The sequence below is a fragment of the Camelus dromedarius genome, chromosome 18 (assembly GCF_036321535.1).
Source record: "Camelus dromedarius isolate mCamDro1 chromosome 18, mCamDro1.pat, whole genome shotgun sequence".
Classification (NCBI taxonomy): domain Eukaryota; kingdom Metazoa; phylum Chordata; class Mammalia; order Artiodactyla; family Camelidae; genus Camelus; species Camelus dromedarius.
Genome location: NC_087453.1, coordinates 25,382,210 through 25,409,404, shown reverse-complemented (window position 1 = coordinate 25,409,404; position 27,195 = coordinate 25,382,210). Strand labels below are relative to the sequence as shown.

The window sequence follows — 27,195 nt, the reverse complement described above, 5'->3', positions numbered from 1 at the left end:
GGTGTGCCCCAATGACTGCTTCACCGGACAGCCTGAACATGAGTTATCTGCTTTCTAGACTCTTTCCTTTGCCTAAACGGTGACCTGCTTCTTTCTTTGAATACCAGGGTGTTTCTCTTTTGTTTTTTTTGCTTGGAGTAGGGAGTGATTTGTTTATTTATTTATTTAAAGAAGCTAGGTATTACAAGAACTTTTCATATTAGTACCCACCCCCTCCACCCCACCCTGCAGATGGTTGGGTGGCAGTTGTGTTTTCTGACTATAGCACAGTCAGTTGAGTTTTAATGTCTGTTAATATGTTTCAAAACTGCTTATGAAAGTACCTGGCTGGAATATTGGAGAGGGTTTTGCTAGGTTTCATGCCACGCTGCCTACCTCGTTTGTGTAGCAGAAGTTAGTGGACTTAGCATTGCAGAAAAGAGTTAGATGTACCAGAAACAGACTTGTGTAGTCTTCCATCAGTACATCCGCTAATTTGCCCACCGATGCTGTTGATCACATCGCTGTTGAATAAAGCCCTGTCTTTGGCCCTCAAGTAGCCTAAGGTCTGGTTGATTGAATTTTGGAAATCTTAAATTGGCTATTGCCAGCCTCTTGAGTGTCTACAGAGACAAACCTGGGATCCATTTGGGGACTCACTTCTGGCACCACTGGTGGCTTAAAGAATTTTCCCATTAAAGGGAATTAAAAGTCAGAGTCATAATTTGCAATTATATAGTGCTTTGTACTTGTAAATGAAAGCTTTTTAAGAACGTAGTTTTATTTAATCCTCTTAGGCTTTTTTAATTTAAACATTTTGCCGTCCTTCTCTGACCTGTGTCCAGGCCTTGCCTAAAAATTCCCAGCGCACTAGTGTCTACCCAGTGTCAGGTCACCTCATTAATTCATTTTCACTCCCTGCTGTTCTTCCAGTTATTTTCTCCTCAGAGGGCCTCGAGTCTGGGCTTTCTTTCATTCTTTTGCTGGGGAGCAGTCCTGCACCAGGTTAAGCTGTGAGTTACTACGAGGAGTTTAAACTGGTCCTTTGTGCCCTTTTTGGCATTCTCTTCAAAAGAGAAAATTCTCACGGGCTTTGCTATTTCTAGCCTATTATTTTGTCACCAGTTGTAGATTGTTAGCTCTCCAACTCTCCAATAATTGATGTCTCCTTGCAGCTTATGCTTTTCACAGACCTCTCCACATTTAATACATTTATCTGCTGACTGTGTGCCTGGCAGTGTTCTTGGTGCTTCAGATGCTGCATGGATTTTTCCTGCCCACACAAAGCTCACACTCTAGTGTGGAGGCAGACAGTGAGCCTTTGTGCTCTGAAGAAGAATCTGGAAGGATTGGGGATATTAAGTATTGGGGTAGGAACTGAAATATTAGGAAAGGTGGAACAGGAAGCTCTGAGTCATCTTTGAGTGAAGATGTGAAGTGAGTCATTTGAATATCTGCGGGGAGAGCATTCCCAGTGGAGGAAACTGCAGATGCAAAGGCCCTGAGGCAGGGGGAAGAGAGAGTGGTTTTCAGGTCAGAAAGACAATGGTAATTAAATCATGGTGTGGCACCCAGTAAGGCCTGTAGATTTTACTTTGTCAGGGGAAGGGGTGGGAGCCATTGGAGGGTTTTAAATAGAGGGATAGGGACATGCTGGTTGTTGCTGTGTGAGAATAGAGTGAAGGCAGGGAGAGCAGGGTAGGCCTGCAGGGCAGCCAGCTAGTGCAGGGATGAAAAGGGCGGGTCTGACCAGGGTGATGGAGCGGAGTTGGGGTTGTAGTGAGAGGTGATCGGATTGTGAGGTGGGGCTGAGGAGATTGCTGATGGACCAGATGTGGAGGGTGAGAAAGAGGGTTGAGGGCAGTGTCAGGGTTTCTCACCTGCGTACCTAGAACAACAGTGGCTGCCCAGGTTGCAGTTTAGAGCGTGTTAAGTTGCCAAACCAACCTGATGCAACTAAATGCAGTGATAAAGAAAGGGGTGGATGTTTTGAGGAGATCTTCCTCCATGACAGTGTAAATCTTCTTGGGAACATCTCGTTGTCCTTTGTCTTAATTCTCTCCTCTGACCTGAGGCAAGAAGGCCTCTGCCTAAGATCTAGGTGGCCTCTAAGGCCCTCCTTGAAAATTTATCCCATGAAGGAGAATTCCACCTGCTTATTTTTTTGTAACCATCTCTTGCTTTACATCATTTTTTGTGATATGCAGGACTAGAATCTAAAGGCAGCACAAAAAGCAAAAACCTGGATTCATCAAAAATGACCCTTGAAAAGTCCCTAAATCCCAGTAAGTGTGGTAAACATGGTTTGCATACACACTCCATACAGAATTATCTGTTCAAGTGTAATGGATGCAGTAGTGGGCAGTGTATACTCTCACAAAGGATCATACTTGGAATTTAAATCAAGTATTCTCACTGCCCGTGAACTTTTCAGCAACTTCACAGTGCAGCTTGCAGACTCTTCCTGTTGGCTATGGTCTTGACTCCAGTTCTTCCTTCATCACTGTTTCTCTGCAGCCTTTACGAATTCTTCAATTTCCTCCTTCAGTGAAGTCAGGGTTGCACTGGAGCTCGGCTTGCCTGGTTGCCCCAAACTGTGACCTTTTCTGGTCTGCGGTCCAGAAAGCCTTCTTCATTCATGGGTTCTTTCTGCATATTTTTCCAGAGCAGGTGATTCTTCAGTCTCCTTGTGTCAGTTGCCCTGGGTTGTCTCAGTAAGTACCTGGTGGAGACTCACCCAGATGGGTGGCCACCTCTCTCATTTATATGCATGTAAATCAGAGTTGAATCTTTGCATCTTCTAGGTTGGACATGAGAGCAGTTTGAAAGATGTGCTTCTCTCCAGGAGCCTCTCCAAGCACTAGAGGACACCCAGGAAAGACTAGCCAGTGAGCCCCACGTGATAGAACCTTTGCAGTAATGATGGGCCGATGGGCAGCTGTTCTGTGCTGAGAGCTTGAGGTCCTTATTGCGAGTCCCAACAGCTGGCAGCCAAGGTGGCTCTAGTGTACATTTTATCATGAAGGAACTGGGGCTTGGTTAACTTTTCTAAGGTAACCCGTGGGCCTTGAATTCTGCTCTTAATGCTCCAGTAAACCTTGAGGCCCTCAATGATAGAATGCTGTTCCCAAGTCTTGCCTGCAGCAAAGTGTCTCTTAGCTTCTGTTGGCATAGAAGGGGCCAGAGAAACTAGCATTTGTTGGGTGACAGGTGCTTGCCTAGCACCTTCTGTGTTCACTCATGTTGTTTAATCACAGCAGCCCTGTGGAAATAGGTATTACTATTATTCCCATTTTATTACTGAGGATGCTGAAGTTGGTGGTGGTTAACTCCTTGCCCAAGATCATAGTGCTACCAAATACCCGAGTCAGAATTTGGCCCCTGGCTGGCCTGATTGTCAGGCTCCAAGTGGGGTTGGGGGAGGTGGGAACGGCATCAGCAGAGGTGGAGAGGCTTGTGAGAGGGGGTGAGTGTATCAGGATGGTTGGAGGGAGGCTGAGGATATGATAGGTGGAAAGGGTGTACAGAGGCTAAAGGTCCTTTTAACACTGTATTATGGGTCTTGAATTTTGTCTAGAGGACCACCAAGAAATTCCCAGAAGGGGAGTGACCTTGTAGAGATGTGCATTGTAGGAAATTCTGGAGCAGCAGGGAGGGTATGTGCTGAGGCTTAAGGAGGGCAGACCCTCCTCACTTTGTCCTGTCTCCTCTTACCTGGCCTGTTCATTCCAGGCTCAGTGTTTTCCTCTCTGCACCCCAGCTTGGGTTCTTTGTTCCTCCTGTTAGTTGTTCCCCTGTTTGTTCCTTCAAGGACCTTCCACAACCCCCCACCCTCACACATGCATCTTTTCTTAAACACAGTCTTCCTTGGAGATGGTTTCCCTTTGTTCAACGGAATACATACCTGCCCCAGCGTCCTTTAATTAAACCTGCATTAACATTTTAGTTCTGGACCAAGACTTCATCACAGAGGTCTTGGTATTACTGACCAAGTGGATGGTCTTCTCCTGCTCTTTCTGATAAAAAGCGCTGCTGGAAACGCTGTTTCTCATACATTCGGCTCTAGTTGGAATTTCAGTCTCCAATTTGGTTTGGCTTTCTTGTCCGTTTTGCAGTGTTGGCTAAAATCCTTTGCTGTCTCCGAAGGCACGTCACATGGTTGAGGGTACAACCTCTTCCTCATCTAACATGATAGATCTTAAACTTGAGGGTTTCTCATTCCTAAGGTCTGGGATGGGGCGTGGTAATCTGCATTTCTGAGCTAGTTCCCAGGTGATGGGGATGCTGCTGGTTGGGGAACTGCCAGCACTGTTTTTGTATATCAATTTTCTTAAAACATAGCCATGTCCATTCAAGAGACCATAAGACCCACAAGCCTAAGATATTTGCTGTCTGGCTCGTTACAGAAAAAGTTTGCTTATCCCTCCTGAATAGTAATTATGTGATCAGTGCTGAAATGATTTTGAGTTCACATTTTATTATCAAGGGCTCTTTCTATATGAAGACATTCCTTCACAAATTATTTCACAAAAGTATGGTATGGAGGAATATATGCATATTTTGAAGTGTTAAGGAGTATAATAAGCACGACACTTTTAAGTTTTACCTGAAAGTAATGTGAAGTTTATATACTATTCCAGAAATATCAGTGCTTGGTTTAACATGAAACATTTTTCCTCCTTTCTTCCTTTGAGTAAAGTTGATGCTGCTAGACATGTGTTTGATCCTGCTTTCACTCTGCTTGAGAAATATGCTATCTTTAAGATTTGCAATTTTTTTTTACCACAATAAAGGTGTTAATAAAATAAAAATAAAATGACTTAGCATAGTAAAAAAAAATACAGTTTTTGTATTTTTTTGGTCGTAGATTGCAAATGTTTTTTTTTCTATGCTTTGAATTCAAATCTGTCAATCTTTCCCATGCCTTCTCTGCCCCAAGATTTTATACTCACCTATGTTTTCTTAGTTCTTTTTTTACATTCAGGTATAATTAATATATAGATTAGAGTATGGTATGAAGTGAGGGTTTTTTTCCTTCTACATTAATTCCAGCATCATTTACTCATTAATTCATCCTTATTAACTTAAAATGACACCATGATCATATGCTGAATCCTTAGATCTGTCATGGGACATTTATCTGTATTCTTTAGCCATGACCTTGCTATTTTCATCCTAATAATCACTTTATAGTAGGCTTTACTGTGTAATAGTGCCTACATAATTTTTTTCACAGTATTTTTTACCTTAGGGTTTCAAAATAACTTAATGGGCAGTTTCATTAAATATATGTTAATTTGGGGAGACTATTCATCTTTATAGTATTGAATTGTTCTTTTCGTAAACAGATCTTTTGGTTCATGTAGATCTTTAATAGCTCTCATTTTTCTAGATTCTCTTTAATATGGTCTACAGAGTACTTACTTATTGCTCTTTATTTAAAAATATTTGCTATTTAGAGTGAGGTGATTTCCCTCCTCCTCCCTTCTTCCAAATATACTATTTCCTAATTGGTATAAAGCAAGTATAAAGAAAGTATATTGCATTTAATCTGTGTATCTTATAACTGACCACCTATATTATTCAGCTTAGTTAATGCTAGCTGAAGTCTGTGTACTAACCAAAGTTGTTTCTTGCTCACGTTTTTCTGGTGGTTCTCCTCTAACTGGTGAGTCCAGGATCTAGGCTCCTACCATCTTTCAGCAGAACTGACTTAAAAATCTGGCCTCTGAGTTTGCCATGGAATTTTGTGTGTGGAGGATTTTTTTATGGGCCAAGCTTGGAAGTAGTAGTATTTCTTCCCCCAGTCTGTTGGCCTTATCCTAGATGCAGAGGGGCTGGGAGACAGGGTCATTTTGTGTGTCCACAGGGAAAATAAAATAGCCCTGTGTTTGGTATAGTGCCTAGCCAAACTCTTCTTATTTTTCAGTTGATTCTCTTTTGAGTTTCTTACACAGGCAGTCATAATAGCTGCAAATGATAATTATTTTTCTTCTTAAATACTTTTTCTTAATAAATTGCAGAGTACTTACAGAATAGGTTTAAATGTGATAGTGGTCCTTCTTATTTTCAATATTTATTAGAATGTGTTCTTGTGTATAATCTTTAATGATACTAAAGTAGTATCCTATTTTCAATGTCTTTTTTTAAAAACTAAATTACAGTATCATACATAATGTTTTGAATGAACAAAGTTTGTTACCTTGACATTGTGGAATTTTGTGTACCACAAGAAAATTCTTGGTAGCATCTATCTCTGTTTTTGTGGTATTTCTCCAAATTCGGTTTCCCTGCTGATTTAAGGATGGCCTCAACTTTCTTGCTGGAAGGAATTATACAAGTTACATCTTTCCTTCAGGTTCATCCTCAGGGCCTCTGTTTTCCAGCCATGTTGTTGTACTGTGTGCTGTTGGCAACTTTTGTGTCAGGGATTCAGACCTGCTGTCTTTGAAAATGTTCTCTCCGTCAGAGTTTTGTGGGTTCTTGTTCTCTTCCTTTATTCCTTCATCCCCGTGAAGATACACCGAATATATTAGCAGTATCGATTTTGCCCTCTCTGTTGAGTTCTCCTTTTCCTGCCTGCTTCTTGACACCCAGTGTGAGTTGGGGCCCTGCATCCAGCAGGGATCCTGAACGTCCTGGGAGCAGGAGGCTCCTCCGAACCCTCTCGGAAGCCCTGGGAAGTAATTGAGTTGGGACGTCTTTTATTGCTTCACTTGACCACCAAAACCAGACATGGGGTCCAGTTCACTTTTTCTGGTGTTCAGTGCCCAGGGGGATGCATGCTCCAAAGTGGCTTCAACTTTGTTAAAATTTCTGTTTTCAAATCTGAGATCTTGTGCTTACTGTTTTGTTTCTTTAAATAGGTATCAGTCAACTCCTAAAATAATTTTCCAGACTTTGTTTTGACTAACTCACTTTTCATTGACATATATACATCTCTGTATGTATGTATGTATCTCAAAAAAAAAAGTTTCACAAAGACATTATATGCTGTGTATTCTATTTCTATTGCTTGAAAAAAATTAGTTGTGACACCCAAAGTGATTTTGTGATCTGGTCATGAAATACATTGCTCCAAAGTAAGACCTTCGAGTTAGAAAAGTTATTTATTCATAGTATCATATGGGAAGGGAACCACATGACGTTCTCTGGGGATAACAGGAAAGAGGCTCTTGACAGAATAACCTTACAAAAAAAGCTTTATTGAGATATAATGCACACACCATAAAGTCTACCCTTTAAAGGTATGCTTTAGTTGTTTTTAGAGTTGTGCAGCCATCTTCATTGTTCATCTTCATCTTCATGTCTAATTTCAGGACATTTTTATCATCCAGAAAAGAACCCCCGTGCCTGTTAGCAGTTATTCCACATTCTTCCCTCCCCCCAAGGCCTTGGCAACCACTAATCTGCACTCTATTTCTGTGGATTTGCCTTATCTGGACATTTCATAGAAATGGAATCACAATATGTGGTCTTTTGTGATGTGCTTTTTACTTAGCATGTTTTTATGATTCATCCACATTGCTGCAAGCATCAGCGCCACATTTTGTTTATCCACTAATCATTTCATGGACATTTGAGTTGTTTTTAGATTTAACTATTACGAAAAATGCTGCTGAGAATACTCATGTATACATTTTTGTGTGATCATGTATTTAATTTTCTTGAGTAAATATCAAGGAGTGGAATTACTGGGTCATATGGTGATTTTGTGTTTCCTATTTTGAGGAACTGCCAAACTTTTGGCATCAAAATGTGCGATGGTTTCAATTTTTCCACATGTGTTATTGTCTGTCTTTGAGTATAGCCATCCCAGTGGGTATGAAGTGGTATCTCATTGTGGCTTTTATTTGCATTTTCCTAACTCTGTGAAGCATCTTTTCATGTGCTTGTTGAAATGTCTGTCTATTCAAATCCTTTGCCCATTTTAAAATTGGGTTGTCTTTTCATTGTTGAGTTGTAAGATTTCCTAATATATTCTGTATATGAGTTCCTTTTCTGATCTATAATTTGCAAATAATGTTTCTCATTTTATGCATTGTCTTTTCATTTTCTTGCTGGTGTCCTCTGAAACTCAGAAGTTTTTATTTTTAATCAAGCCCTATATAGCTTTTTTCTTTTGTTGCTTGTACTTTTGTTGTTATATCTAAGAAACCTTTGCCTAATCTAAGGTCACAAATATTTACTTCTGTGTTTTCTTCTAAGTGTTTTGTAGCTTATCTCATAGATTGGGGTCTTTGATCCATTTTGAGCTTCTTTTTGTATATGGTGTGAGGTCGGTGTCCAACTTCATTCATTTACATGTGAATTTCCAGTTGTCTCAGCACTATTTTTTTTTTAATTGAAGTATAGTCAGTTTACAATGTCAATTTCTGGTATACAGCATGTTTCAGTCATACATATACATACATATATTCGTTTTCGTATTCTTTTTCATTATAGGTGACTACAAGATAATGAACATAGTTCCCTGTGCTATACAGTATAAACTTGTTTGTCTATTTTATATGCAGTACTTAGTATCTGCAGACTCCCAATTTACCCCTTCCCCCACCATAACCATAAGTTTGTTTTCTATGTATGTGAGTCTGTTTCTGTTTTGTAAATAAGTTCATTTGTGTATTTTTTTAGATTCCACATATAAGTGATATCATATGGTATTTTTCTTTCTCTTTCTGGCTTGTTTCACTTAGAATGATGATCTCCAGTTTCCTCCATGTTGCACCAAATGGCATTATTTTATTCTTTTTTTATGGCTGAGTAGTATTCCTGTGTGTGTGTGTGTGTGTGTGTGTGTGTGTGTGTGTGTGTCACACACACACACACACACACACACACGCACACACAAATTCTTTATCCAGTCATCTATCCGTGACATTTAGGTTGTTTCCGTGTCTTGGCTATTGTAAATAGTGCTGCTGTGAACATTGGGGTGCATCTATCTTTTCAAATTACGAGTTCCCGCCGGTTATATGCCCAGGAGTGGGATTTCAGCACTATTTTTTAAAAAGGCTGTTCTTTCTCCCATTGAATTGTTCTGGCACCTTATCAAAAATCACCTGACAAATGTTAAAGTTTACTTCTGGATTCTCAATTTTATTCTGTTGATTTGTATGTCTGTCCATATACCAGTACTTAATTACCACAGCATTGTATTAAGTTTTGAGATTGTAAAATGTGAGTCCTCCAGTTTTATTCTTTTTCAAGATTGTTTTGGCTCTTTTAGGTCTTTTGCATTTCCATTTGAATTTTAGGATCAGTTTGTCAATTTTTGCCAAAAAGGCAGATGGGATTTTGATAGTGATTACATTGAATCTGTAGATCAATCTGGGTAGTATTGCCAAGAGTTACATATTTTTAACTGAAAATTTTCATAAGACTATTTATCTGCAGTAGTGATACAGGAAAAATGGGGCATGAGAGGATGGTCATGTCCCAGGTCTCAGGTTAGACCCTGGACACACCCCGACAAGTGAGGGTCCTTAGCTTTGCACAGGAAAGAATTCAAGAGCAAGTCATAATTGAGTAAATGTAGATTTATTCAGAGAGATGCACACTCCATAAGCAGAGTGCAGACTGTCTCCAAAGGCCAGAGAAAGCACGAGAAGCCTAGGAGATATGCCCTCCATAGGCAGCATGTGGGCCATCTTGAGAGGCGAGAGGCCGCGGCCTAGGAGCATGGGGTCGTCTGGGAAAGTGCGATGGTCCACGAGCTGTGGGAGTGGTTAAAGAAAAAGTGAATACACGCTTCACAGACGGAGTGTGGGCTGTCTCCTAAGGCAAGAAAGAGCAACCATGAGGTGCGGGGTTGCTAGCTTTAAAAGGCTTGGTAATTTCTTATGCCAACAAGTGGGAAGATTATTCCCACTACTTTGGGGAAGGGGCTGGGATTCCCAGGAATTGGGCCACCACCCACTTTTCGACCTTTTATGGTCAACCTCAGACTGTCATTCATGGCACCTGTGGGAGTGCTGTCTTCCGTGCTGATAAATTACAGTGAGCGTATGGTGAAGCTCAAGGTCTACTGGGTTTGACCCTTCAACTGCTGTGTCATTCTTTGAATGGTTGTGCCCTGCCCCCTTCCTTCTGGTCTCACTAGGATCAAACAGTGCATTCTAGTGTTTTCTTCCATCCCGCTCTAGTCTGATCCGTTCCATTCTTTTATTTATTTATTTATTTTAAAAAAAATTGTTGGCCCCAGCCCACTAAATTGATTTTTCTGCTCACTTTGGTGGGTCATTATCTGATGTTTGAAAAAACCGTGCTTCAAGTCAGTGGTCCTCAACCTTGACAGCAATTTTGAATCACCTGGGGTGCTTAAACTGCTGCCTGGTCTCATCCCACAGGCTGAGGGGCAGTTGGTCAGAGTGCAGCCTAAACTTAGGGGTTTTAAAGAAACCCCCAGGTGATGCCAGTGTGCAGCCAGGGTTGAGAACCATTGCTATAAATGACCTAAAATGTAGATATTTACCGCTTTTGAAGACTGTATAGTTAACTCAGTGTGCTGTGAGACCCTCACGTGTGAAGCATTAAGTCACTTTGGTGAAGAATGCATTAGAGAGGTCTGTTTGTGCACTTTTTCCTAATTTAATGTGTTCACTGATATCATTCTCCCAAGAAATGATATTTGCTTTTGACTTCCTCCTGGGTGTGTTTAGTTGTTTCTGGTCTGTACAGAGTGTAAGGGTAGAACAGGGTCCTTGAGGAGTGTCTTATTTCTCCAGGATTTTTGTGTCTTTTGCCTTTTTGCTATAGGAAAAAGGGTGATTTGAGACTGTGCAGGAAATTTACAGCAATTTTAGGGATTATGATGTAGAGAACACTGAAGCTGGAAGTTAGAATTGTTATTGAAGTATATGAAGCAATTGGTTAGAATTAAGATAATTAGTGGGAAAAGATCTAGAAATGGGGCTGGTGGTGTGTCTTATAGATATTAAGGAATCTTAGGGTTGTGGTGAAAACTCAGTCAAAATAGCTTATTTTACTCAATGACTATTCTTTTTTTCTGGTTTGTTTGAAAGTAAAATGTGTACACATATATGTATATTTGTATGTGTTTCAAAATAGAGATCATACAGAGGCGTTTTAAACCTGTTTTTTCACTTAGCAATGTGTGTTAGGCTTATGACTAAATCATTAAATAGTCCCTTAACCCATGCTTTTTAAGAGCTCATTTGTGCTGAATGCATCAAGTTTTATGTGACAAATCCTTCTATTGTTCGGCACTTAGCTTATGAGCCTTATTTTTTTTTGTTTTGCTCTGAAGAACGTAATACAATGGTGAACAGCCTTGTACAGAAATCTATATGCATTTTTCTGATTTTTTTTTCCCTTCAGACTACATTTTTGGAAGCGATAGCACTTGGGTTTTTAAGGCTTTGACCCTTATGTAACATACGTGCCAGATGCTTCCATCCAGGTTAGGGAATTATTGTTATATTTAAACTTTTTTTTCTTATTTTTTTAAACCAATTTGGGTGAAGAATAGAATCGTGTTTATTTTGCTTTTCTTTGATAACAGATGAGTTTAAGCACCTTTTAATGACGGTTTTTTTTTTGTCATTTATATTTTCTTTAGCTTATTCATTTCCTTTACCAATTTGCTAGTCTTGTGTTCATCTTTTCCCTGGTGATTTATCACAGTTCTTTTTATATTCAGGATATTAGCACTTTAATAAATGGTACAAATATTTTGCCCATTTTATCTTGTAATTTTATTTTATGATGTATTCAAGATGTAAGTTTTTTATTTGTAGATCATTTTTCTTGGGGTTTAGTTTTCAAAGTAAAAATTCCATTTTTCAAAGGAAATGTTTTTCTTAAAGATGAATAATCTATCAGAAATGATTTTTTAAAAATATTTTTTAGGTTTCAGATCTCCTTTTCTGTTAAAGTGCTCTTGGGATAATCCGCTGAATTAAAAAGTAAAATTTGAACTTGAAGATTTTTCAACATTGTGGTCCCAGCAAATGGGAGCTCTAAGTGGTATGTCCAGAAGTTGGGTGCTCTTACTATAAGCATCCAGAAAGGGAGGCTGGGTGTCATTTACAGGCTTTCCTCTCAAGTTTTAAATTTGGGTACTTTTGGTGTTTAGTGCTTGCCTCTTTAGGCGTATATAATGTCTCTTTTGGGTTGCTGGAGTTCTTGTGCTGTAATTCCTTACGTTTGCTTGAGTATTATTAAAATATAAAATTTTAGACTTTTGCATTATACTTCTATAATAATAGCCTTTTGTGGCTCTAATTATATCCTTTAGGTTTTTTCCAGAAAAATGGGCTTCCCTTTGTATTCCAGGTCTCTAGAAACACTTGTCCTAACTAGACTTGAAAATGGGCTCATTAGTCATGTTAACTCCTTGAGGTTGTGGAAGGGGACTTAATGAGGGCAGCACTCTGTATGGAGGAGGCACTAAGCGCCCTCTGTGCAATCCTGGCGTTTTCTTCCTCTCCTTAGTTTCTAAGGAGAAGTGAGTCTGGTCTGGGTTCTGGTTCTCTTGCTGCCTCCCGCTGGGTGTGAGTCTCTGCTTCCCCTCCTCGGAGGATTGGGATTTCTGTGGGATTTCTAAACCCTTTGTGTTTGTTCTCCCACGCATCTTGGTTGGGCACCATCTTGGGGCAGGGTGCTGGAGCAGGGCGCTGGGCCAGACACGGGAGCACAGCTGGGGAGAGGCAGCCTCTCTGGGACTCGGGCATGGTCATCTCCAGGCCTTCTCTCGTTTTGAGTTCAAAATTTTTACCCCTTGAATTTTAATCTGATCATTATCTAACTGTGATCACTCCTAGACCTTTTGGAAAGGTTTTAGGACCTTTAGGTTAGTGTACATGCAACAGGCTTGGTTGAGCGCAAAGTGCTGATTCACACACTGAAGCACCGTCTGTTAGGGAAAATGGAGCCATTGTGTTAGCTGAGTTTGAGTTACTGTTACCAGTGATCATGGCTGTAATTTGGTCATTTTGCCAGGAGTATAAATCAGGCATTACTCCTCAGATCCTCAGGCAATTAGGTAGACTGGTAAAAGCCCCATTTTTCTTGAATTAAGTATTTATTATTCCATTTGTAATATGGGTTTAAATAAGTGAAGGAAAGGCATCTTGGTTTTTTTGAAAGACAGTTGCAACGTAAGCATGTGGGCAAAAGTTTTTAGTGATTTGTTTTGCGTATGTATTTATGAATTTTAAGTCTTTTTTAATCACAAATGCAACACATGTTCGTTAGTAATTTGTAAAACAAAAAAGCATAAAGAAATAAGACATCACCTGCAGCCTGACACTCAGGGAGGCTCTCTCTTAATAGTTAGGTAAGTGTCTAGACTTCCCGGCTTACCAAATAAGTGTTGTTTTTATATAAAAATGGAGATGTTCTGCCCTTTATTTCCCCCCACGCAGTAACAGATCATGACTATTTTCCCATGTCATCAAATAGTATGCTATAAAATGGCTTTATAGTATTATATCATAAAGTGTTTTACTGCCATAATTTACTTAACTAGTCTTTAAATATTGAACTTGTTCTACAACTAAAATTAGTATAATTATACTTGTCCAGTTATTTTCTAGAACAGTGATTTTATTTGATACGCATTTCTAAAGAGTTGGCTGTTAAATATATTAGAATGATTTTAACTAAAAACATACAGCTGAAAATGATGGTATTTCTCTGATCTTGGAATGGGGAGGGACTTTCTAAGCATGAAAGTAAGGAAAAATTAAAGAAGCATACTAGATTTGACTTCAGAGAGATAAAAAAAAAGTCCTTTATTTCAACTAGTATAAACAAAATGGAAAAAGTAGTCTTTTACTTTTTCTGGGGCTAATGTTACAACCTGGCAAAGGGTTAAGGTCCTTAATTTGGTTAAAAAAACCAAACCTACTGAAAAAAAAGCACTTCAGTGTTCACAACGAGAACATAGACGCATGGATCAAAGAAAAAGATTGAAACCAGGTGTCATTCTTTGCATGTCCCATTTACAAAAATTAAAAAAAAATCTGGGAATGGCAAGTATGCTTCACATACAGTTTTCTTCTCTTGTGCTGTGTTAGCTTGTCAGTTTTTCCAGAAGAAACTGGAAGATTAACCATTTCCCATTTCTTTCCAGGAAGGTTAGGAAATACCTGGCCCATGAGTTTGTCTGAGTCTGGCACCATTCTCAAGCATAATTCTTTGCTTTTTCTACTTTTCCCTATTCATTTATTGTTACTTGTTCAGGATCTCAAAAAATAATTTTCCTAAAAAATTGCTCATTTCATTTAGATTTTCAGGTACGTACAATGTGCTTCTTTTGTAAGTCCTTTAAAAAAATACAAACTAAATGCAAAAGCATAAAGAGTATATGGTATTTTGTGTTTGCCCTTATTTTCAGAAGATATTCTTTGTCATATTCAGCAAGTTATCATTTTAATTTTAATTGATGAGGCTTAGTTTTTCTTTTGTAAATCGTGAGTAGGTGTTTTATCAGCCTTTCTGGCATCTGCTGAATTGATATGATTGGGCTGCTCAGAGTTTCTGACCTGTGAAGGGTATTGGCCCTGGGGTTATAGTTTTCCTGCTTCTAAAATGTTAACATCCCTTTTTAAGGAAATGGTAAAATACAAAAAGGACAATTCTGTATTATTTCTCCCTACATTTTTTGGTGAATGTTTTTTCTCTAGGAAATCAAAGTCTGGAAACCACAGCATGTAGTACTTTTGCCCAATTAAGAAATAAGAGAAGCACTGTGAACAGTTTCTTGTGAGTTTGGAGTGGCCTTTATCCGGGGAAAGTCAGGTGGCGCGTCATTGTGCTCCAAATGACGTTTCCTCGGAAGTGCTCCCACAGGCCTGAGCTTTGATCTCAGCCGTGTAGCCTTGTGTGCAAAGGGCAGGTTTTTTTGTTTCTAGAGTACATGGAACCTGGAGAGGGGAGGGGTGTGGTGTGCCACTGGTGCTGTGACAGAAGTTCAAGGATGCTCACTTGATAACTTAGTCTTGTTTTTGTTAAGTGAATCTTCCTGCTTAATTCCTTTCTCAAAGATTCATTTCTTAAAATAAGTATACTTGCATTTCCCCATATTAGAACTTCTGACCCAGTTCTGTGTTTTGGTCACTGATAGTTCATTGGAGTAGAAAGTGAGTCCTTCCAAACACTCATCTTACCAATCCACTTAAAAAAATACTTTGCAAAAATAAATATTCATAGAGTCATAGAACGTTTACTTTCAGACTTTTTCTGTGATTAGTCTAAAATGATATTTTGTTAATTTGCAACTTTGCCCTCCTGGAACCTTTAAAAATTTTTTTTATTTTAAAGTATTTATAAAAGAAGCATATGTATACTGGAAGATAATTCTAACTTGTCAGACTTGGATAAAGCACACTTTGAAAGTCATACAACCTCTTATACCCCCTACACTTCAAGGCAGTTTGATGTTTATCCTTTCTAACCCTTTTCAAAGTATCCACAAATATGTTCTGTAAAAATACACTTAATAGAAGTGGGATTATACCATACATATTGTGCAACTTGTATTTCTCAAAGTATAAAATATATAATTTCAGTTTCACCAAAAATGAGACATTCTTTTAAAGCTTTTCTTGTTACTGTTTTACATGTTTTTTCCATTATTCCTTTTCCTGACTAATCTTCATTGATGGATGTCACCTTTGTGCCTCCTTTTTGACTTTGTAAATTTTTAATAAACATAGCTTAAAATGGATTTATGGTTATGAAGATTTTATTTGGGGAAATAAATTACCCCCTTTTTTTGCTTTGCATACAAAATATACTTTAGAAAGAGAAAAACATAATTTCTCTCTTCATAGTCTAATTATTTAAAGTAAGTAAATTTTTTTGTCTCAAACAGCTGAAGACAAGTGTTTATTTAAACTGCAAGATCACTGGAGGCTCATTGAGGGCTGGACTGATACAACTCTAATGGCATTTGTGTGCTTATTTACCTCAGAGCAGTCTGTGAATGGTGATGCAGCTTGTCCTAGAACAAACGGTGGAATTGAAAGATTCACAGCCTAAATTTCCCCGGTGAAGAACTCGTTGGTATCTGGCTAAACTGTAGTCATCTCATGTGTTTTCTTTATAATAGAGGGCCAGGCTCGTAACTGGTGCGTCCAGAGACATTGTCTGAATCAGGCTTTGGGTTTTTATTGTGAAATGCATACCTAGGTACAAGAGTGTATAAGACATATTCATTTAATAAACAATAAGATGGACATCTGTGTACCTACTGAAAACCAAGCTTAAAAAATAGAATGCAGTCAGCTTTTATGGACTCACCCTCCCAATGTATTAATACATTTTTTGAGAGGCTTTAAAAGAAGGTGATTTTTGAGTAATTAAGTCTTCTTTTCTGTTTTCCCCACAAATACGGTACCTTCAGTTAATTCTACCAGCAGCATTGAAGGCAGTGTAGAGTGATAATGAAAGGTGAGAGTTCTTGTCACCATCCTGATGGGCTCTGCCCCCTGTCCTGCCACATCTCTTATATGCCCCAGGACCTTGACCAGGAGGCCTCACCCATCCTGGGTTTTCTTAGTAAAATGGCCCAGGAGTTCTCAAGGGTTGTTGGGAAGATGAAATGTTGCTCGTACAACGTGTAGTACAATGCCTGGGCACAGAGTGTGAACTAAAATCCTTAAAAAGCTTTTAAAAATTGAGGCCCTGTGCTAGGGAACATGGAATTTAAAAAACTTTCAAGAAAGCCCAACTGCGTGCAGAATTGCTTTTTCCCAGTTTTCTAAAATTCTGTCTTTCAGAATATTTTGTGCAAACGGAGAGTTAATTTTTAAGGGTCTGGCAGTGCAGTTGGTGATCCTGCCCAGGGATAGACTGGGGCCTTGGAGATGCTCCTTCAGAGGAAAGAAGAGAGCGAGTTCAGGACTGGGCTTGGCCCTGTGAGGAGTAGACTGCTTTCATTCCAAGTGCCTCTTGCTAGGTTTATTGTTACTTTTTATTTTGATTTACCGTTTGTTTTTCTCTAGCTAGGTCTTGACTCCGCTACCTGGGACTCCGCATGTGGTTTTGAGCTTGGACTTCGGCAGCACCAGGAAATGTAGCTCGGCGGCTTGTAACGGAAAGCGTATGGACAGGTCTGCGTCCCAGCAGTTAGGTGCGTCTGGAACATGATCTCTCTTGTTCTGCGTTTTGTGACAGAGTTGTGCTGACAGTCCTTTAGTGGTAGAACTCATTTGTGCTTGCCTTTGCCCTTTGTACATGTCAGCAACTGTCTAAATGCCATCCTGGGAATAATTGTTAGGTTATTGCTAATGATAAGGTAATGGACTTTAAGGCCAAATTCCACATAAGTAGATTAAACTAGAAAATAAGCAGGCACGGTCTTGCCACTTATACTAATTATACTAATTACAAGGTATGGGGTAAATATTTTCATTTTCCTTTACGTACTTTTGACTTTTATCTGCGAACATTTGAGTGCCTACTGCTGTTGGAGTTCTTGGTCAGGGTCACAGGTGTAAAGCCTAGGGGTAAAGAAATTGAAGACCTGTTCCTTCACTCTTTCTCAAGTATTCAGCAATTTAAGTAGTAAGACTAAGCACAAATAGTAAGCATTCCTTTTTTTTTTCTCTCCTTTCCTCCTACCATCTACCACATCCCAAAGCTTGATGGGCATTTTGGTTAAAATTTTTTGCTATTATAAAAAAATTTTGTTTGCTATTATAAATAATACTGCAGTGAAATTTTTTGTACACACCTTTGAGAGAATACCCATAAGTAAGTTTCCAGCAGTAAAATTGTGGGGCACAGTGCATAAGATTGTCCATTTTTTAAATTTTGATAGATATTGGCAAATTGAAAAGCTGCAAGAATTTGTACTCCTACTGGTAAACATTCTCTCACTTTGCCTTGTTGAAACTAAATGTATTCAGTATGGTGGATGTAAAATGTTTTGTCAATGATATTTTTATTTATTTACTTTTAATTTATACACAGTGAAATAAATTCACTTGGTGTACTGTAAGTTATAAGAACTTTTAAAAAAGCTTAGAGGGAATTATTCCTTTTTAAAAGTAGTTTTTATTTTCTAATAGAATAAGTATGTTACTATTTAAAGATTAAATAAGTGAAACTTGGGAAATTATAAAAATTTGGAAGAAAATATTCTTGATCCTCTACCTAATGACACACTGTGAACATTTTTGTGTTTTTCTTTCATTCTTTTTATTTTCTGTATGCAGTTTTTTTTTCCCTTAAGCCATCATCATTAAAGTGTATGTCTTTCATTCTTAAAAGTAATATTTACTAATGATGAGGGAGGTGAGGGGAAGACAGTTCTGTCTAGGGATACCTGCAAAGTAAACGGTCTCCCAGCTCCCAGAGTTTCAGTTACCGTTTCTGTAGTTCAATACACAGATCTTTCTCTGCTCTGTTCTTTCACAGAGCTGCTCTCAGTTTTTGGTGTGCTTGTCGAATGTGCATGCCAACACCATCTCAAATTCAGCATGTCCAAACCTTGTTCATTACTTGCCTTGTCAAGTCCATTTCCTTACTTATTTTTGAAGGGGGAACATTCATGTTTTCCCAGAGGTCATTTTTGACACCAAGTCTTAGACTCTTTTTTTTTTCCTTTGAAATTTCTCCCTCTATCCAACCCCTTTTCTCCTTGTTGTTTCCATCATCCCACTTGCCAAGATCCTTATACTTGGATTAGCACATTAGTTTCTTGATCTCCTGTCTTGAGATTATCCAGGGGTGGACTCTTCCTGTTTTCATCACCTGCCCAGAAGCTCCTGTGTCACAAAGCCATGTTGCAGTTGCTGGACTTCAGAGACTTCGATGACCTTGTGAAGGGTCTTCTTCCTCTGAACCCACAGTGCCCGGGTTAGGTTGTTTTTATGCCTACCTCTGGACTCTGTGGTGGCCCCCTGCTCAGGACTCTCTATCCTTCAAGGCTGACACCTAATCCCACCTCCCAAAAGTCATTTTTGACCATTTCAAGCCCTATTGAGTTTCTATTTCTCTGAGCGCTCATACAGTGTTTGATAATTATTCTGTGTTTCTGTAATTCACTAGTTGTCCCAGTCTGAGCAGTTAGATGGTAGATTGCTTCACACGTGCTCCCATTTCCATCTCAGTGCTTGGACCATTGTGGCGGTTCAGAAAGCTAGACAAATGGTTGGCTTATTCCATTTTCTTTGAGACTATCGGTACAGAAGCTAAAATATTAAGCTCTTACTAAACTGAGAAAAAGAGAAGGCTTGATAGTTAGTACTTATCATCATTAAAAAAAAATTTATTTATTTATTTTTTAATTGAAGTACAGTCAGTTATAATTTGTCAATTTCTGTTGTACAGCACAGTGTCCCAGTCATGCATAGACATACATATGTTTGTTTTCATATTCTTTTTCATTAAAGGTTATTACAAGGTATTGAATACAGTTCCCTTTGCAAGTACTTTTCATCATTGTTATCAAGAGTGTACAGGTGACAGCTCACGGCCTGGGTAGTCATAGCTGAGACCACCAGCTCTGTCTAGTCCTGGGAACCTGCAGACTGATTCAGGCACGTTTTAGAAGTTGATTGAACTACCACATGTGTGGAGGGACTTGGATATAAACTGGATCAAAAAGTGAGCAGTGAGAAAAAAATTTCTATTTTATTGGGGGCTGATTTCCGAGAGGCCTCACCGTGTCTGGTGTTTTTGGTTTACAGATTCTGCATGCTGTTGACGTCAGCATTCTACTTTCTCATTACTAAACACGTTATATAAAAATGCTGTCTTGTTTATAGTTTGATCGGTAGCTACGAGAGAATTAAATATTTGCTGGAGGAATTGGGTAGTTTCAGAAACCTATGTAAACACTGATGATGATTGCAGAACTTGCATAAGAAGGTGAGGAGGGAAGATGGACGAGTTGTGTAATGACTGTATGAAAGAGATCCCAAGTAGATGTTAGGACCACTCTGGTCTTTTCAGTTGGATGTATTTTAAAATTAGCATGTTAGTGTTGGATTAAGACCAACTGTTTATAAATTGTCTAAGTTGTTTGCCGACTTTCTGTTTGGCTTGGAAAAATTTCATCGATAAATTTGTCCTGTTCCCTCTGATGATAATTCCTAATAAATATGTGTATTTTGTTTTAGTTTTGCCATACAAAACCAGAACCTGCAATTTCGTAATTGTAAAGCCCCTTTGGATTTGAGTAGTGTTTACCCTTGGATGGACCCTGTGTTTTATTTAGATTTCTTGTGCTGGTTCTGAGCTTCTCAGGAAGAGCCCCTGGCTCCCCTTTTGGCCTTTCAGCTTGTACTTGTTACCATGTGGGATTTCTGCTTTGGCCCTTTTCGCATCCAGCTCCCTCCCTCCTCCTGGTGCTGTTGAGTGTGAGAAATCACATTATAGCACTTGCTTCTCCATCACAGTGCAGGCTGCAAAGTTGGTTATGTAGGATATGATAAAGGGGAGGGTGTGTAGCTCAGTGGTAGAACACATGCTTAGCATGCACGAGGTCCTGGGTTCAATCCCCAGTGCCTCCATTAAAAAACAACAACAATGACCAGAAAACTTTCAGTGTAGGATTCGATACAGGGTTTGCTTGATGTTTGGATAAAGATACATGGCAATGCCTGTATGTGTGTATTTGTAAAAATCAAGAGTGTCAGAACACACACCTGAATGGAGCATGATTACCATGGTTGGGTACTCTGAAATAGCATTTACTTTTTTCCTGATACCCAGTTTCTTTACAGTGGTGGTGTCCAATACAATTATAATGGGAATCACGTATGTAATTTTCTAGTAGTTAACATGAATAAAGTAAAAAAAAAAAAGGTAAACATAATTTTAGTAACATTTTATAACCTAATGTATAAAAACATTATTACTTCATGTAATCAATATAAAATTATTGAGATTTTTACTGTTTTTTTTTTCATGGTAACTCTGAAGTCCAGTGTGTATTTTACACATATGGCACATCTCAGTCACATGGGGCTAGTGGCTCCAGCATTGGGTGGCACAGCTCAAGACCACATTGCTTTATCTACTACTGTGTGATATGTTAAGTTGTAGGCTTTTGGATGTTTGGGTATTTCATAATGTAAGCCACTTCCATTCAAGAACTGTGAAATAAAATATACTCATAGTTGAGGCCTGATGTTTGCGTCAACTTCCCCTTTCTCATTTTTTTCTTGTCAAATGAAGAGGTTTCCCATTGCCTGGAAAATGTTTCTGAACCAATTCCACAAGTAGATTGATAGATAGGGAGTGTTTCTAATGTTAATTCATTAATTCCCTGGCTTGAGAAGAAAAAACAAATTCTTAACATAGTATTTAAAATGTATATATATATATTTTTTATAAGTAAGCGGTACAGTATAATTGTTAGATAAAAATGGCCTTTGGAAAAGTTGAAATCAGAATAAAAGGATATGAGGAAATAACAACAAAATCAGGAATTCCTGAACCCAGTGGGTTTGCAGCACATTGGGAGTACCTACCTTCTGACCACACCTTTGGTTCCCTTGGTTACTCAGGTGCTATCAGCAAGTCTGCAGAAATGAGGAACTTAGGCATCTAGTTAAGGGAGACCCGCCCTGCCTGGTGCTGTTTGGGAAGCACATCAGCAGGGTGTGTTTTTTTAGCACCGATTTTGAGCACCTTAACTTTTTCTAATTTGTGTTGCCTTCATATTTATTTTAGTATTGACCTTATACAGTGACTTAAGGTTTAAAAATTATGAAAGTGATACATACACATTCCAGAAAAATAAGAGCAAAAAATCCCTTTAAATCCTATCATCTGCAGAACTCTGTTTTTTTCTCATGTGTATGCTTGTGTGTGGATAGAACTTTAATGCGATTGTCATGTATATTTTGTACCCTGATTTTTTCTCTCTCAGTGATACACTTAACACATTTCCATGTCAGTGAGTACTTCTATTACCAATTTTTTAATTCCCACAATATTCTATTTAAAGAGTATACCCATGATGTAACCAACCAGTTTTCTATTTTTAGACATTAATATTTTCCCCTCTAGTTTTGGATTATTCTGAGCTCTATTTTATGAGTGAACATTCTCATAATGAAAATTTTAAGCCGATTTTAATTATTTTGTTATGATAAATTCTTTTTTTTCCTTTTATTGAAGTATAATCAGTTCCAATGTGTCAGTTTCGGGTATACAGTATAATATTTCAGTCATACATATACATACATATAATTGTTTTCATATTCTTTTCAATTATAGGATAAGTTCTTTAAGAGGAGTTGTTGAGTCAAAGGCTGTGTGTATTTTCAGAGCTTTTGATTGCTGTTGTTTGATGGCTATCTAGAAATGTTAAAAGCCAGATTAACAGATACATACCACTGTATATAAAATAGATCAACAACAAGGATTTACTGTATAGCACAAGGAACTAGATTCAGTATCTTGTAATAACCTATAATGGAAAAGAATCTGATAGCTGAATCACTATACTGTACACCAGAAACTAACACAACATTGCAAATCAACTAGTTCAATTAAAAAATGTGAAAGCCAGTGATTACTCCCACTAGCAGTATATCCAAAGTGCTTGCCCTCTAAAGGGACATTAAAAAATTATTTAGTAATTTTGTGACTTGTTAAATGAATTATAAATAATATATTTTATTTATGCTTTTTTGGATTTCTCACATTTTTCACAAGAAAGCTTACACATGATTATATTCCTACCAGCAGTACAGTGAAATTCACATTAAAATAAAAAAGGAATCCTGACAATGTTAGGAATTCTTACAGCCAAGTGGACTACTTTTAAGTGTGTGTGGCTAAGGTGTCCTAAAGCCAGTATGCCACAGATCCTGCCTGTCTGACCCGGTGACTCTGGATAAAATTTTGGGTATACCCTTCATACTCTGAAATCTTGTGTTTTGCTAGTACAAACTTAGGAACCAAAAAGATTCTGAAAAATATGGATTCCTCACTGCATGAACTCAAGGTTAGCATAAAGTTGGATAAAGAAGGATACTTGGTATAAATTGTGGTCATTGCTTTGAAGGTATGGGTTGTGGTCATTGCTTTGGAGGGAACAACAGTAAAGGGAGGTGAGCGGCTTGATTTGGATTTTGTTGGGTTTGGAAAGGATTTGCTGAGGAATTGATCAGTTAAACAGAGATCTGAAGTATGAATAGGACTCCCCCAGATGTTACTGCTTCCAGGCGATGAGAATAGCTGGCTCTGCTCTCCGGCCTTCATCCAGCAATGCCTGTCAGTTTTGGAGTTCACACCGGTCTGTGATGCCACCCTCCGTTCACTTTTTTGCCATCATCTACCAACTTCTTGGCCATTATGTGCCTTAGATGTTGGCTGCTGGCTTGCTATGTTTCTTTCCACTGTGTCTTCAAACATCATCTCCAAGTTGTTGGCTCACCCCGCCTCTGAACCTCGCTCTCCCTCCACGTTGTCTTTCTTTAAGGAGTTTTACTTCCAGTTCACTTCAGCTCTCCCGGGCCTCGTCATCTCCCAGATGCCACTTTGGAACCTTGATCCTGGAGAGCCTCTCCTTGGCACACATTCTGTCCTCCTCGCTCTCGTTTGTCCTCCAGTGGTCCCTCTTCCTTGGGCACTCCAATGTTTGTTCTCTGGCTTCCTCTTGCCTCCCTCACCCTTCTCACCTGCTGTGGACTCCAGGGAGTCTCGGGACTGTCATCTCACCAACATCTTGATTTTCTCACTCTCTGAACTGGTCCCGTAACTTGTCAGCTTTCCTGGCACAGTCTTACTTAATTTTTCTGTGTTTTTTTGTTAGTTGCACTCTGCTGGAGAGAAATCAGATAACAAGGTGACATTTCCTTTTACATATCTTTACATACATAAGTTTTGGGCTCAGCTAGATCCTTGACACACCCCCTCCTCCTTTATGTCAGTCATTTTGTTCCTCCTGTTCCCAAGTCTCTCCACCATGACCTCCATGTCTTAGTTCATTAGGAAAATAAGTCATCAGATAAGTGCTCCCTCAACTTCCTGCCTCACTGAGCGTTGAGTAATAGTGACTATCTGTATACATCTCTAGCCACTTTATTCCACAGAGGAGATGAGGCAATCACCACAGATGGTTCATGTGGGCCTGTTGTAACAGATTCTAAAAGTTTTCCACCCAGGGTTGCAGGAAAACTGCTTGTTGCTCCCTTTTGGTGGACTCAGAACTTCTGATCTCTGGTTTATTGGGAGATGTTTGTGTTTTACAGAAGACAGGATTTTAGAAGTGGCACAGCCCTTGGAGAGGGGTGGATCAGAATCACCTCCCAAGGTGGCAGAGCTCATTCATGGCACAGGCTGGGCTGGAATCTCCACCAGTGGCCTTTCTTTATCCAAAGTAAAAATACTTCAGATTCTTTTCTCCCTTGGTGGGAGGGTGGGGATGGGATTGGAGGTGAAGAGGACATCAGATTTCTTTGTAATTGAACAAAGGAAATAATGGGTATACATGGCACAAAATTCAAAAGGTCCATGAAGACAGATGTGGAAAGTAAGTCTCTCTTACTGGATTCCAGTTCCCCCTATGGAGGCAACCGCTTTTACCAGTTTTTATGTTTATTTTGTGTATACGTCAAGAGGTCATCTTTGTAAAAATTTTGCTTTTAATTGGGAAATTTCAAATACAAAGAAGTGAAAAAAATGAATCCTCATATGTCAGATACCCAGGTGTAATAAGTCTAAACATGTTGTCTTTGCTTTAGGTTTTTTTTTTTTTTAATAAGAAAACATTTAAAATACTCTTTGTATCCTTTGCTAATTTTATCTTCCTCCCTCTCACTCCTGGAGGTAACTTTGCAGTCCACATTTTTACTTTTGTATTACATATTTCTGTATCTGTAAGCCCACATACAGTATTGACTGCATGATTTAAAACCTTAAATAAAAGATCTCAGGTAGATGTGTTCTGCAGCCTACTTGCTCATTCAAGTATGTTTTCAAGTCATGTTGACCCAAATGGCTAGAGTTCATTTGTTTTAACTGCTCTGTTTTACTCCACTGTTTAAACATACCAGTACTTATTTTTATATTCTCCTATTGATGTGTTGGTTGTGTACTGTTTAAACAGGGTGGAGTGTGCTGAGAAGTGGCATTGCTGAATCGTAGTGCACACACATCTTCACCCTGTCACCAAATTGTTCTCCCAAGTATTTGAACCAATTTACATTCCCAGCAACAGTGGAAACTTTCCTGTTTATCTGCAGTCTTATCAACACTTGGTATTAAACTCTTCTATTCCTGCATTGTCAGATAGGTGTGAAATGATATCTCTAAAATCGCATATGCCATGGTTTATCTATTGACTAAAGGTTTGGGCTATTGTAAATAAAGCCACTATAAATATTAATGTATAGGTTTTTTGGAATAAAAGTTGTCATTTCTCTGGGTAGATAGCCAGGAGAATATTGCTGGGTCTTAGGGTAAGTGTTTTAACTATATAAGAAGTGGCCAATTTTTTTTCAAAAGTGGTTGTGCCGTTTTACCAACCCACCAGGAGTGTATGAAAGTTCCAGTTGTTTTGTGTCCTTATTGGCACTTACTATCCTAGCAGTTTTTTTTAAAAAATATGAATGTTACTTTTTTTTAACCCAAAGAATTAAATTTAAAAACAGATTATATTTTTAAATGTTTTAAAGTAATTGATTTTTGCCTTCTTTGGTCTTGCATGATCTTTTTTTCCTCTTTAATTTAGAATCAGAGCATTATGTTAGGGTAACCAAGTAATGATAAAGAAATGGTATAGTGCTGCATAACATTTGCAGGCTACTGCTAGAAAGTTTGGTAAATGTATCTTTCTTGCTACTGTCAGCAAAGTTCATATGGTTAGAATCTTTAATTTACTGATTGGTGTTTTTTTTGGTTTTATTTCTGGAAAATATGTATTAAAACTTTACAGTCAAGGGCATTGAGTTCCCATTTTAATGACATCATCCACCTACTTGTGTAAAACCTCCCCCCAACCCCTGTCTTTGAATAAGATTCAACTTGAGGATGCTTGTTCCATTACTAAAGTCAAAAGTAGAAAAACCACAGATGTAGGCCAACACTTTTGTTTTACAGAGCAAGACATCTGGGCTCACAGGATAACGACTTCCCTGCACTTACACGCATGCATGGTCTCCTGTGTGGGCTTCGGATCCTCAGTTGGTGCCGTTTTCCCACTGCCCCTTATGTTCTACTTCAAGGTGCTGACCAGGAAACACTGTAATGTGAATCTTGAGCATGAAGGATGCCACATCTTAAGACACAATGGAATTAATTTGAGATTTGAATAAGCTTGTTTTTGACTTTTTTTGCCAAATAATTCTGGTTTGTGTTGTCAACACACATTCCAGGTTTTGCTTTGAGATTATAAATGAAAAGGCCAGCCTTTAAGTGTCTGCCGGAGAAGCCAACATAATAGGTTAGTCAATAGTCAAGGTTAACAGTGAATTTATTCATCTCACAACATGTTTACTCTTTATTGTGATCCTTCCATATAGTTTCTCTGAAGGAAAATAATACTCAGCCAGGTTTGAAATATGTACTGATAGGTAACTGATTTCTTTTTGAAAATTTAGTAACTGAGGTTATTCCAGATGTGTTGTCTTGCCACATTTTCTCTCTACATGTGTGTGTTTTTGTGTGTGTATGTGTGTTTTTACGGTATGATTTTGGCTGTTCTAAAATACCCAAATATGAAATAGCTTCTTTTTTAGATAATCCGGCTCTTTTTTTCTTACAGTTTGACTGTCCCTAGAGTATTGATTCATTCACATGCTCAAAGATGGTTCCTGCAGCCAGTGGGAAGAAGAAAGAGAGAGGGCATGTTTACTCCCACTCTTATCCCATTTACCAAAACATTGTCACATGGCTACATTTAGCTGCAAGGGAGGCTGGGAAATGTTGCCTGAATTTAGCTGGTTGTGTGCTCAGCTTAAAATCAGAATTTTTTTCCCCCACAGCTATTGTCTCTATTTTATTTTATTTTTAAAATTTATTACTTTTTAATTTTTTAAATTGAAGTATAGTTAGTTTACATTGTTGTGTTAATTTCTGGTGTATAGCATAGTGATTCAGTTATATATATATATATATATATATATATATATATATATATATATATTCCCTTTCATATTCTTTTTCATTATAGGCTATTACAAGGTATTGAATATAGTTCCCTGTGCTATACAGTGGGACCTTGCTGTTTATCTATTTTATATATTCAAGGCCTTTTTAAAAAAAGTTTACTTATTAATTGAC

General features: G+C 38.4%; 1 protein-coding gene across 4 annotated transcripts in view; it reads left to right on the top strand.

Moving 5' to 3' along the window:
- SLC23A2 (solute carrier family 23 member 2) overlaps nt 1-27,195 on the top strand; it is a 111,969-nt gene that overhangs the window by 1,496 nt on the left and 83,278 nt on the right. Inside the window, exon 2 of one of the 4 annotated variants that reach the window (XM_031434207.2) lies at nt 16,953-17,080. The exons of 2 other annotated variants lie outside the window; for them this stretch is intronic. The gene's annotated coding sequence lies outside the window, so the exon portion shown is untranslated. The remainder of the gene's footprint in view (nt 1-16,952; nt 17,081-27,195) is intronic. One more of the 4 variants, XM_031434208.2, reaches the window with a different exon arrangement.